The 14179-nt window shown below is 38.5% G+C and overlaps 1 protein-coding gene and 1 long non-coding RNA gene across 8 annotated transcripts in view; one reads left to right on the top strand and one right to left on the bottom strand.

The window, feature by feature from the left end:
• LOC139278490 (uncharacterized) overlaps positions 1-1800 on the bottom strand; it is a 31115-nt gene extending 29315 nt beyond the window's left edge. The window contains exons 1-2 of one of the 2 annotated variants that reach the window (XR_011596283.1): positions 1538-1553; positions 1068-1444 (exon numbers count right to left, since the gene is read on the bottom strand). This is a non-coding gene — a long non-coding RNA (uncharacterized lncRNA). Of the gene's footprint in view, positions 1-1067; positions 1445-1537; positions 1554-1700 lie in introns of those variants that run through there. The other variant, XR_011596282.1, reaches the window with a different exon arrangement.
• A 105-nt stretch (positions 1801-1905) lies between these two features.
• Positions 1906-14179, top strand: part of kmt2e (lysine (K)-specific methyltransferase 2E) — a 155103-nt gene continuing 142829 nt past the window's right edge. For all 6 annotated transcript variants that reach the window (XR_011596281.1, XM_070897316.1, XM_070897315.1 and 3 more), the window contains exon 1: positions 1906-2197. The gene's annotated coding sequence lies outside the window, so the exon portion shown is untranslated. The remainder of the gene's footprint in view (positions 2198-14179) is intronic.

Below are 14179 nucleotides of genomic sequence, written 5' to 3'. Positions count from 1 at the left end.
AAATACACTACACCCACCAATTCCCCTTTATCTTCGCTGCTAGTTACAAGCTCAAAAAACCCCTCAGGATTTGACAAACACAATTGCCAAGTGCCCTGTTAACACATCCCTAATAGGGAACAGATAGGGTAGAGAAATAAACTATTTCTGCTCGTTGGGAATTCCAAGACTAGGGACCATTGGCTAAAAATTAGAGCCAGACCTTTCTAGAGTGAAATTAGGAAATACTTCTACCACATTTGGAGCTCAATTCCACAAACAATGCTAGATCAATTTTTAATTTTAAAGCAGTGATAATACAGGATATGGAGATAGAATGCAGATCAGCCATGATTTCATTGAATGGCAGAACAGCATACTCCTGTTCCTATAGTTCCCTCCTTTCTTGAGCAGCAGGGTTACATTTCAATCCACATGGACCATTCTATAATCTTGGGAACCCTGGAAGATCAAAACCAATGGATCCATTAACTCTGTAGCAATCTCTTAAAACCCTGGGATATAGGCCTCTGATCATGGGGATTTATCAGCTTTTAGTCCCATTAATTTTTACAAAGACAAATCTCGTCAGATCAACTTAATCGAGTTCTTAGAAGAGGGATGACATGGGTAATGTGTATATGACACTTTTACCCTTGGATTTGAATTCGCTAGTTGTGGAACGCTAACGCATGACCAAAAGCACTGCCACATTCCCCATAATAAATTGAAAGTTGACGTCTCGAATGGGTTCGAACTTTTCATTAACAGCTGAACCCGCTGACCGATTATACCACGGAGATAGTTAAATCTTGGAGAGCTCCTACAAGGCATAATTTTCAATGCTCTCGCATTAAAAGCGGGGGGGGTCACGAATTGAAAAAAAGACGTTAAATTAGGTCATGCAAAAAAAAAAATCCTGTTGTCCCACTATCGACCGAGTTAATGAAATGAATACAAAAATACATGTTCAACGTTGCTTCCGCGATGTTTACAGAAGTATTTTACATAACGCTAGGATTTAAGCTCTTTCAGAAATATATTTACAGCTTTAAAAACAAATTACATTTCCTGTCATTAAACTTTACCCAGCACGAAGTGTCATGGAAACTGCTGCTCAGACGTCAGCCGCCCCCACAGCTTCATTATGCAGCAGAGGAATTCATCCTGGTCACGTGACCTGTAATTCGAGAACAGCCAACCTGCGACAAACAAGACAACGGAGCCGCCGCCATCTTGTTTTGACGCATCTTTAAAAGACGAGTTAAAAACATTCCATCATCGTCTCCCTTGGGCGGTACGGTTAGCCTAAAATATTCAGTGCGATAGTCTAGTTTTCCCCGAGAGCTGCAAGCCAAATTTATAGGCAGGAGTTCCTCACATCGCGTCGCACAATTCTGTCCATATAATGGCGTCCACATTAACAGCTTCCTAAACCGAATTGATTTCGTGTGCTAGGCTTCACCTGCATGCAGCAAGATAACGTCATTAATAGCCAATCTGCGAGGGCAAGGGACTACACCGCGACCAATGGTTAGCCGAGAAGGACGTCACTCACACAAACACATCAAGCATGAAGTCGCTGTTCGTCTTTTTCGTATGAAACATGCGCCATTTTATAGAATTTTATCTACAATAACACACCTCGTAATACCTCAAAAATTAAAAAAACACTTTTGAAATACCGCGCATTACATTAAAACTAACACGTTGTTTTTCACCTCTAACCATAAAGAAGCACCACTTTACGTTAACCATAGTTGATATTTTCTTCAACCCGCTCACACCGCAGCCAAAAACGAACTGCCAATGCTAGCAAAGTCCTTCACGGGTTTCTTTATACGCATGCGTGCTAAGCTCTCCGCCCTTGTCCACTACCCCGTAAGCCCCGTAGGACGACGTTCCGTAGCCGCCATTTTCCAAAGAAGGGGAGTAAATCGTACACAGAGATAGCAACAGATCCCACAGAGACTGTTCAAAAAAACTAAGGAAATCTTCTCACCGTGAGATAAAATATTCTGTAACGGTTAAGACTTTATTGTTTTATTTACTGAAGAACGGCTATCGAGTTTAAAATTACCGCGTTAATACTGCGGTGTGATCAAAATTATATAGGACTATTTGTGTATTTACGTTGTGGTGGAGATTATATTGCATTGTTTTGGTTTGGCAAAACGAGTTTAACGGAGTCTTTCTGTCGGTTCGGTGGACTCTTCAGGTAAGATTATGTTACATGACATCTGTCAAAAGTATTTTATGAGGAAATGTCTAATTTAAAATAATATGCGTTGATTCCCTCCCCCTCCTCCCCTCTGTTGCGACCGAGGTGGTAGGTTTGGTTACTGACTGACAACGCGAAATATGGCGGGTTTAGTGAACCGTTTTTTTTTATTTAGGGGATTATAGTCCATAACAACACTTTCTCTTTTTGACTATATATGATTAATATCAGTATATATGGATGTTTTAAAAATGCATTTGTGTCAAAATTTGAATCCCTATATTCTTCAACTTTGGACTCACTTGGACTTTCATAAATAAACATTTCCGTTTTACTCCATTTTAGTTCTCAAAGTGAAAAGAAACGTGCCTGCGATATATTCTCTGTTTAGCACATACTGTCATCTCTCTGATTATGATAGAGTACCTAGCAACGGGTAATGTTTAGATATATAATGCGACGTTAATGCTAAAGTATTTCATGATTTTTAGTCCTTTTCTGAAGGATTCTTCCGTAAATATGTCTACATTTTAGTTATATTTAACTTTTTAAATGTAATTCTACTTCTGTAGATACGAATTACGTAAAATAATTACATTTAATAGTTCTATACCACAGGTAACGGATAACGTACTTCGAATTCAAGAGGGGAAGGTGGACCACTGCAAACGTGGAACGAAAACATCTTGGGGGAGGGTGGATTTGTTTATCTTTGGGATTTAATTGGATTGGGATTGGAAAAAAAACTTTCCATTGTACAACTGATTTTAATTCATATCTAAGTTTTTATGTAGATATTTTTAGTTCTAAATAGGCTCTTGTGTGCGATCCCAAAATATCACTCGTCCTATTGGAGGTGGGCAAGGGGAGCTTTTTATATTATTAAGGAAATATATTAAAATAAAGAATATTTTACTTTCCAACTTTCTCTATGATTTATTGAGAATTATATTCATGACAAGTGACGGGACTGGTCATTAAAGAAAAATCGATTTGGTTGTCGTTTCATTCATACTTGAAACAGTTTATGTTTAATAAATAAGTAAAATATGTGAATCGTCCCGAAAAGTGCACGAAGAAATTGGCTGTTACAAACGTATACCTTTAAAGTGTCTGAAGCTACTCTTTTGTCCTTTGCGCTGTCAGGAAAAATGGCGGACATTTGGTATTATAGTAATTCTAATCGACTTGGGTTCTCCACACCCCATGCGGCGCTCGTTTCGTCTACCTCAAGTTATTGCAGTATTGGAAGCGGATTGCAAAAAAAGCCAATCTCTTGGGTTTATCATGCATTGTTCTAGATTGGCATTCATTTCTGGGATATGCATCAATCTTTTAAAGAAAACTATTAAGATTTCGAAAAATATAGTCCACAATGCCATTTGGAAGCTGAATTCTACATTTTCTAATATGAATTTTAGGTCTATAATACATTCTGATTAATCTTGCGTATTTTATTAAAGGCGAATATTCCCTGGTTACTTTAATGCAGAAAGCAAGGTGACCTAATGTTTACAGGTGCATAAGTGACATAATACATTGAATATAATAATAGCACAGATGAAAATGCAATACCCAGTTCTATTGTAATATAATGTTTGACGACTTAATAACTCTTGTAACTTGAAATGGTGTATGTCTAATGGTTATGTTGATTTCCTGACATTATAAATAAGTTTAAGGGCCCAAAACCATGGTTTATCATTATTTCAAATCAATCAATATTTCGAATATATTTCTCGAAAGACTTGAGATATGTATACTGCTGTTTGCATCAAACTATAAGTATGTTAAAGTTTATATTTTAGGTGAATTTGGGCTTTGCAATTTTATATAGAAAATTTTACTTTTAATAGAATTTACCAAGGCAAAATGTAAAAGCTAAGAAGATAGCTTTATGGTCTAATAACCTTACATTAATGTAGTTTGACACCGCGTAGAGAAAGAAAGACATGCATTTATATAGCACCTTTCATGACCACCGGACGTCTCAAAGCGCTTTACAGCCAATGAAGTACTAGAGACTATTTTGTACTTTTATTTTTGGAGATGGAAATGGTATTACTTCTGGGTTGGAATACTGTAAACTAGCACCTCCTTATTAAACTGTAGCTGTCCCAAGTGCAACTAAAATTGTGATGCCAGTACTTGATTTAGTACAGTGCATTATTATAGGTTATAGGCCAGTAGACACACAAAATAGTAAAGCCATTTCTTGTATCTTTCGAGACGGAACAAAAATAATGTAAATTATACACAATCAGGAAAGTCCTAAAATGCTGTAAATATTAACATATATTACCTGTATTGTCTACAGGAAATGTTAAATAATGGCTAAGAATTGCAACTCAACTTTTTACTTTTATGATATATAATGTGACTTTTTGGCTGATTAAAATTGTTGCAATATAGTTCTGTCAGATTCTTGTGGTGTTAAAATTACCAGACTGGTGCAGTTGTGCACAATTTCTCAACTGGAGCTCCTTAAATCCTACTTCTGATAGTGATTTTTTCTTTATTGTCCTTTTTTATTTAATCAGTTTATTATTACTTTAATAAGATTCATATGATACAAATGTGCATTGTCAGCTTGTATCTGTTTACTGCAAGAGATTGTACTGTGACTGTCTAAAGATCTAACCATAGGAGAGTGGGGGAATCACAGCCATTCCCTGTCCGGGGTCCAGACACATGGTATTTCCCACAGTGGTCACTGGACAGCAATCAGGGTGGAACTTCTGGCTGATTTTTCTCATTGCTGATCTAACTTGCTGATGGCAATTGTAGCATCCCAACTGCTTGTTTGGGAGCTAATAGCTGATTGACCCTGGCCCATTGTGGCATATGTGGCTCAGTACCACACCAGAGGTTGCTATTACTTACCTGGCCATCATGGAAGCCCACTTTGATCGTTTTAAGTTAAAATTGGCACATCATTTGCTGGAACGGGGCATCTCACAGCTTGTGCTGTGAGTTGGATTTTTTTCCCTCATCTTTCAGCTCCAATTATTTTGGTGCTGCAAAGTTTTAGAAGTGTGAATTGATAGCGAGGTTAATGGGCATCTGGGATCTTGGTGGATGACGGGACCAATAGTCTATCTCCTTAACCAATAAGGGTAGAGAAAGAAACAGCGAATGATGAAGGAAAGACATAAGGTGAATTAGTGTCAAATTAGATAAAGAAAGATAAACAAAGAGAGGGAAAGAAAAATTGGACGAAGAGAGAGGTTGAGTGCCATTGCAGGAACATACATCTTGTCATTAAAAAAGTCCTTACGTCATGAAATAGCAGCCCTAACTTTCTGCAGCGAGTTTAATTCATATTTACATACAAATCCAACAATTTCATGAAACTCATTGGGAGATAGATGGTGAACTCCCGTTAGCGAGGCTAATGGTGGAGCAGCGCAAATTGTCAAGCATCACATGCCATGTCTCTTTCTCGCCACAAATTGCTGTTTTTTTATGCACTAATAAAGGCGAGCAACATGAACTTGCCGTTATTTTCCCAGCAAATTCAGGGCCATTGAATACCTTGTGCTTGCACTGGAATAAAACATAACAAGACCTTTGAGTCTCTTCAAACCTGTTTTCAAAAAATGAGATTTCTAACTCTGGTTTTCATGATGTAATAATTTCCGTTCATTTAGTTTCAGTCCTTGTAAATAGCACTGATATATAGGCTATTCATTTTTGTATAAAATATACTGGTTGATCTCCTGTGACTTTTCATAAGGGGTGTCAGGATCAAGTGTATTCTTCAAGCGAAATTTAGTTGCCATTTAAAAGTCATATATTTTATCCTTATTTTTATATAACACTGATTTAATATTAAATTAAAAATGTACAATAATTTAGGAAGCAGAGAAGTTGATTTGGAGCATAGGAGTTTCTCTGTAATACAAGCTGAGGATCTGGGAGATGCAATGCTGATGTGCTAGAGAGCCTTCACTGGCGGGAGGGTGTAATTACAGTTAACAAATTTACATGCCAGTCTCCATTATAAATGTGAATCTGGGAATTTATGATAGAAAAGGCTGACAGGAACTGTGTGCAGATATAAGTGTAACATAGCCAAATTTGCTGACAATACAAAGATGGGAGGAAAAGCAATGTGCGAGGAGGACAAAAAAAATGTGCAAAAGGACATAAACAGGCTAAGTGAGTGGGCAAAAATTTGGCAGATGGAGTATAATGTTGGAAAGTATGAGGTCATGCACTTTGGCATTATTTAAATGGAGAAAGATTGCAAAGTGCTGCAGTACAGTGGGAACTGGGGGTACTTGTGCATGAAACATAAAAAGATTAGTATGTGAGTACAGCAAGTGATCAGGAAGGCCAATGGTATCTTGGCCTTTATTGCAAAGGGGATGAAGTATAAAAGCAGGAAAGTCTTGCTACAGTTGTACAGGATATTGGTGAGGCCACACCTGGAATACTGCATGCAATTTTGGTTTCCATATTTACGAAAGGATATATTTGCTTTGGAGGCAGTTCAGAGAAGGTTCACTAGGTTGATTCCGGGGATGAGGGGGTTGACTTATGAGGAAAAGTTAAGTAGGTTGGGCCTCTACTCATTGGAATTCAGAAGAATGAGAGGTGATCTTATCGAAACGTATAAGATTATGAGGGGGCTTGACAAGGTGGGTACAGAGAGGATGTTTCCACTGATGGGGGTGACTAGAACTAGAGGGCATGATCTTAGAATAAGGGGACGCCCATTTAAAACAGAGATGAGGAGGAACTTCTTCTCGCAGAGGGTTGTAAATCTGTGGAATTTGCTGCCTCAGAGAGCTGTGGAAGCTGGAACATTGAATACATTTAAGATGGAAATAGACGGTTTCTTGAACGATATGGGGTTATGGGGAGCGGGCGGGGAAGTGGAGCTGAGTCCATGATCAGATCAGCCACAATCTTATTGAATAGTGGAGCAGGCTCAAGGAGCCGTATGGCCTACTCCTGTTCCTATTTCTTATGTTCTATGTTCTTACAAGATTTTTAATGTACACAGTGTACATGAGGAAAGCCACATAAGTAAATGTATATGATTAATAACTTTGTATTTACACCAAAATAAATGTGCTTAAAATAATTATTAAATTCATAACTATATACTTATTTTAGATGTGCATGCAGGTAAAATACACATTTCAAGTAAACAAAGCTACCATTAATACTTATGATAAAACAGTTCAGTCGAATATGCATTCAAAATAATTATTAATTTTTACTTGTACTAATCGACTGCATGAATTAAGAGTTTCCTGTAGAATGTGTCCAAGCTACCATTTTATTTTCTACTGGATGTGTGTAGGTGATGCACTTCCATCATGATGACTGTTTAGAAAAACACCACTTAACCTCCCTGTGCTAGAATTGAAGGAGGCAGATATGGTGCGTTTGTAAACACTTATTCAGGATAGAATGGATTTCACAAGTCAGGGCTTGTCATTTCAGGTGAGTTAATAAAATAAATACAAAAAACTTACATACATTATAAAATATAGTAATTTACATACATAATAGAGTCATTGTGTGTTATTGCTGTCACAGCAACATTCTATCAGTTAATATGGTCTTTCAAGTATTAGCATATTGGAAAAAATATGTACTTGGATACTGTTCTTAGATACTGAAATCTATAAATATAATGGCTATGTATTTCTGAATCACATAATAATGCAGTTGAGACATTCAGGTAATGTTATAAACCACAAGAACAAATTGAGCTGTTGTGTTCCTCACCAGAATTACTCGATTGGGTTACTGTGTTGTGGAAACAAACCACCAAAACTGCCAGTGTTTGTTAGAAACATGACAGCTATTGCAGTTAAACCTCCAACGTGTTGTTTCATAAGTTCAAAATGTATGCAGTACCAACAGCAAAGCAATAGACACCTTTACTCTGGCAGATTGAACTCCCTCCCAGATAGCACAATTGCCTAGAATTATGCCCTTTATATGCATAAATTCAAATATTTTATTAGCTGTTGAAGCAGAGTTTTAGTAGCCTGCATCAAGTGCAGGAATTAAATAAAAACGAAAAATTGCAAATGCTGATAATCTGAATTAAAAAAATGAAAATATTGGAAATATACAACAGGTCATGCCTGTAAGGAGAAAAGACAACTTATGAGATTTTGGGGTTTGCACCCTTCATCAGAACACTTCTGGTGAAGGGTATAAAGCTGAAGTGTCATAACTTATTTTCTATTTACAGATGCTGCCTGGCCTGCAATGTATTTCCAGTTTTGTTTTTAAGCCTAAAGATGACTGGTCTGGCCCATGGGAACCCAGCATAAATTCTCCAAGTGTTTGTTTTCTTAGCAGTCGTCCGTCCTCGTTAGTTTCCTCAGGACATATTGTGTTACTTCATATTTTACATTTCTTGTCAAATTCAGTGAATAGTAAATAAAACTATTGTATGTCTGAATTTTTCTTGTAAAATATTTTCTCCTGGGGACTGGGGGTTGTCTTCTGGTTTAGTATAAGGATTACGAAATAAGTGTAGAGTGTATTTTTAGTGATCATACAGATACTTTGACAATAAATTATATTTGGATAACGTGTTAATTTATTGTGGTTTTTCTTCTGTTAACTTTTTGAGTATAAGACAGGTTGAAGTAATCAAAGCGAAAACATGCAGAACTGGCAGGTTATATTCAATAACTTTCTGTAATTTGCTATATATTTTACATAATGTTATAGTTCTTAATTTTGATGAAAATCTTAATGATTTGACCACATAATCCAGACTGACACTTCAGTGTTGGGACTGCCGTCCTTTGATTGAGACATTAAAATGAGGTGTTGTCCAAGGTAAAAGGTCCTCTGGCACTATTCAAAGAAGAGCTGGGCTGGATTTTCATCATTTAGCCCTACCATTAGTTTTCTGGTGGTCTTTCAGTGCTATTTAAACCACCGAAATACCACTTTCACTCAAGGTCGCTATTTTCATCAAATATGACTGGTGGTAGGGCTAACTGTATTTTGTTTTTATTTTGGATTGTGCAACACTCAAAGTAAAATAGGTGGTATTTTTGTGGAAGGTAAAAATGCTGGTATTGATGAATTTACCTCTGGTGGTAATTTTCGATGGTATTTCGGTATTGGAGTCATGGCCGCAGGTAAAAGAAGTGCAGGGTGGAGGCGAATGATTTATTGCTGTTTTTGTTCTTGCTGTTGATGTTGTAGTTCTCGTAGTTGTTCTTGTGTTATTGTTGTTATATTGTTGTTGTTGCAAAAAATTTTAAATCGTTGAAGTTTAAAAAAAATATTTATTTATTGACTTTTACATTTTTCAAAGTTTCATCATAGGCAGTCCCTCAAAATCGAGGAAGCCTTGCTTCCACTCTAAAAGTGAGTTCTCGGGTGAATGTGCAGTCCAATACAGGAATTACAGTCTCTGTCACAAGTGGAACAGACAGTAGTTTACAACATTTTATAACATTTTATTAAACCTAACCATTCTTATACTTTGTCTAACGTTTAGAAAATGAAGGGTAAAACTCAACGATAGAGTGGACGATAAAGGTGAAACGTAACTCTCACTGTTCAAGCAAAGCATTGATTTATGAGCTGCTGATGTCCTCAAATATCCTCAAATGTTCTCAAATATCCTCCAGTTTTCTTAAATATCCTTAAAATGTCCTCCAATTTTCTCAAATAATCCACTGAAAGCCTCAAATGACCTTAAAATCCAACTCCTGACTCACATAAAGATGTCTGTGTAAAACTCCGCCTTCTCTCATGTGGAATGGACTGCAGCTCCGTTTTTAAAAATGGCCTCCGTAGCACTGGATTCAATCAGATAAGATCAGATAAGGCTGCACTTTTCTCGGTGGTAATTTAGGCCAGTAGTAAAAATGGTGGTATTGATGAATTTACCTCTGGTGGTAATTTTCGGTGGTATTTCGGTGTTGCACACTTAATGATGTCATAAAATGGCAAAAAATAATTTTTTTTTTACCACCAGTGCTAAATCACTGCTGAATTTAGCACCTGTGGTATTTTGGTGCTAAATTATGAAATCGGCGGTATTTCGGTGGTAATCTGTGATGAATTTACCACGGGTGGTATTTTCGATGATAAATGACGAAAATCCAGCCACGTATCTCTGCCAAAAACAGGTCAACTGGTTATTCATCTCATTGCTGTTTGTGGGTTCCTGCTTTGCACAAAGTGGTTACTGTGCTGTCTAAATAACAATTTCACAGCAATTTGTTGTATGAAGAGATTTGTGGAATGCTTCTAAGAAGTGATGTCTTTTTGACAAAGTATACAATGTGTTAGAGTAATTTTGACCCTAAAGTGCAATTTATGATTTCTGTGGAGACCTCTAATTGAATTTGGCAGTTGGGGGTATGATGGAAATCTATCTATCTCTATCTCTTTCCAATGTCTTTTCCTGAATCCACCTATCCAATCTAATTTTCAATGTTGACAAGGATCTGCCTCCACACTAAACATGTGCAAAGCAAGTTTCTCCTGCCATGTATTCTAAATCCTCATCATAGGCAGTCCCTCGAAACGAGGATGACTTGCTTCCACGCCAAAAAAGGATGAGTTCACAGGTGTTTCAATGAGGGACCTAATATTCCAGGTCCTGAACTACATCCTGAAGGGTGGAAAATGCCTGTGCGTGGATTTTTTTAACGTGTGGTGGCCGTTGCACACCAGTCACTACACGGGCTTGACAGAACTCGGGCTTTATCCAGTGGCAAGGGTTAACCAGGACGACTGGAGACCAGCTCTGTTGCACGGACCTAGTGCGCATGCATATCGCAGTGTGGGCTGGCCCGTGCTGCCCCTGGGCCCCTATTCTACCTACAACTCCTTGTTCTTGACCCTTCAACTACTGGAAACAGTCTACTTCTATGTACCCTGTCCCATCCTTTCATAATTAAAAAAAACATCTATCGTAAGTGCAACCTGCCTTGCAGCCCCCTCATGCAGCACCACATCTGCTTCAACAGCTATCAACTGAAGAGTAGGGCTAGGTGTGAAATTGCTACATCATTTGCATGCACATTAATACCTGCCCCATTGAGTTTAATATTCCTGGATTTCTGCCTGTTCTCGTGCAGGCACCTTTAATGCTATCCTTTAATGCTATGGTTGTTAAATAGTATTTTGTCAATATGTTTGTAGCATCAGGAATGGTTAGGGTACTGATGTTACAAATAGCCATAACAAAATATCTGCATTTTAAAGTGAAGCATGTTAAGTTATGACAAGGTACTGCTCACAACAGAATTTTCTAGCTGCATATCTCTGATCCTCATTACCAGGATATCTTTGTGAGCCATGATAAATAAGTGTCATAGCAACAAAACCAAAGTTGCATTTCTCTATAGGTCTGATTGATTATTTTACTGTCTGCAGTATTGATATTTAATGTGTGTGTGGTAAATATTCTATGTCATTATATAAATAGATCTAGAGGTGTATATTCTAAGACAATAACACATCAAGATGTTTAGACTATATATGGGTCTACAACCTCCTGTTCACTGTCAGGAATTATTGCCTTGTAACCCATTTTTTAATTGTTAAAACAATAGTGAATACTAAAAGCTTCATAAAGAAGCCTCTGGTTACAGGAGGTAATGGATCTGACTGATTAATGATGGTTGGAAAAAAAAACAATTTTTGTCGCTTAGACCAAAGTAATATACCATCAAACTTGTCCAAGTAAATGTTTACGTTAAATATATTGTCGTAGCGACACTGCACATTTGGGGACTACATCATGAAGTCAGAGGATGAAGGTTTGAATTCTTCCACTCACTTGAGTTTCCAATCTGAGGGGAGAAATAATCGAATACCAGAGTACTTGAGGAGGTGGCCTTGGAAATAGTGGATGCGTTGACAGTCATTTTCCAACATTCCATTGACTCTGGATCAGTTCCTATGGAGTGGAGGGTAGCCAATGTAACCCCACTTTTTAAAAAAGGAGGGAGAGAGAAAACAGGGAATTATAGACCGGTCAGCCTGACATCGGTAGTGGGTAAAATGATGGAATCAATTATTAAGGATGTCATAGCAGTGCATTTGGAAAGAGGTGACATGATAGGTCCAAGTCAGCATGGATTTGTGAAAGGGAAATCATGCTTGACAAATCTTCTGGAATTTTTTGAGGATGTTTCCAGTAGAGTGGATAAGGGAGAACCAGTTGATGTGGTATATTTGGACTTTCAGAAGGCGTTCGACAAGGTCCCACACAAGAGATTGATGTGCAAAGTTAGAGCACATGGGATTGGGGGTAGTGTACTGACATGGATTGAGAACTGGTTGTCAGACAGGAAGCAAAGAGTAGGAGTAAATGGGTACTTTTCAGAATGGCAGGCAGTGACTAGTGGGGTACCGCAAGGTTCTGTGCTGGGGCCCCAGCTGTTTACACTGTACATTAATGATTTAGATGAGGGGATTAAATGTAGTATCTCCAAATTTGCGGATGACACTAAGTTGGGTGGCAGTGTGAGCTGCGAGGAGGATGCTGTGAGGCTGCAGAGCGACTTGGATAGGTTAGGTGAGTGGGCAAATGCATGGCAGATGAAGTATAATGTGGATAAATGTGAGGTTATCCACTTTGGTGGTAAAAACAGAGAGACAGACTATTATCTGAATGGTGACAGATTAGGAAAAGGGGAGGTGCAAAGAGACCTGGGTGTCATGGTACATCAGTCATTGAAGGTTGGCATGCAGGTGCAGCAGGCGGTTAAGAAAGCAAATGGCATGTTGGCCTTCATAGCAAGGGGATTTGAGTACAGGGGCAGGGAGGTGTTGCTACAGTTGTACAGGGCATTGGTGAGGCCACACCTGGAGTATTGTGTACAGTTTTGGTCTCCTAACCTGAGGAAGGACATTCTTGCTATTGAGGGAGTGCAGCGAAGGTTCACCAGACTGATTCCCGGGATGGCGGGACTGACCTATCAAGAAAGACTGGATCAACTGGGCTTGTATTCACTGGAGTTCAGAAGAATGAGAGGGGACCTCATAGAAACATATAAAATTCTGACGGGGTTAGACAGGTTAGATGCAGGAAGAATGTTCCCAATGTTGGGGAAGTCCAGAACCAGGGGTCACAGTCTAAGGATAAGGGGTAAGCCATTTAGGACCGAGATGCGGAGGAACTTCTTCACCCAGAGAGTGGTGAACCTGTGGAATTCTCTACCACAGAAAGTTGTTGAGGCCAATTCACTAAATATATTCAAAAAGGAGTTAGATGAGGTCCTTACTGCTAGGGGGATCAAGGGGTATGGCGAGAAAGCAGGAATGGGGTACTGAAGTTGAATGTTCAGCCATGAACTCATTGAATGGCGGTGCAGGCTAGAAGGGCCGAATGGCCTACTCCTGCACCTATTTTCTATGTTTCTATGAATGAATGAATTTCCACCAAGTAATTCGTGTGTATCTCCTTTTCGAAGAGAAGCATTTGTGATAGCATGGAAGTAGGTTGACTGCTTGTTGGAAGGTACTTGCCCGGTGTGGAGGTTGTGCCTTTGCAGTAAGGCCCTAAAAAGTGTAATCTCCAGAAGTATACATTAGAAATATAATTGTTTATTTCATACAGAGGTAGTTAGAATCTTCTGGCATAAGTTTATACTTTCATGTAATATACCCAGGAAATTAAGATTGGATTATGCAAAGTGTTAATACCCTGTCCTTTCATCTCTCGGATCTAGATTAGAACCTGGCTGAGATTGATGGGATAGTGTCTCTCATTGCAATCCAGTTTCTCATATCTGAGTTCTTCTTAGGCAGTCCCTTGGAATCGAGGATGACTTGCTTCCACACTAAAAATGAGTTCTCAGGTGACTGATGAGTCCGATGCGGGACTTACAGTCTCTGTCACAGATGTTGTCCATGAGGGTCGTGACGTTCCAGGTCCCGAACTTAATTTTAAACGGTGGAAGATGCCTGTGCGTGAAGTCTTTTAACATGGGGTGGCCGTTGCACATCAGCTACCACACAGGC

This window comes from Pristiophorus japonicus, chromosome 13 (genome assembly GCF_044704955.1).
Source record: "Pristiophorus japonicus isolate sPriJap1 chromosome 13, sPriJap1.hap1, whole genome shotgun sequence".
In the NCBI taxonomy this organism is placed as follows: Eukaryota; Metazoa; Chordata; class Chondrichthyes; family Pristiophoridae; genus Pristiophorus; species Pristiophorus japonicus.
Note: the sequence above shows the minus strand (reverse complement) of the source record. Positions and strands in the feature narration are given on the sequence as shown.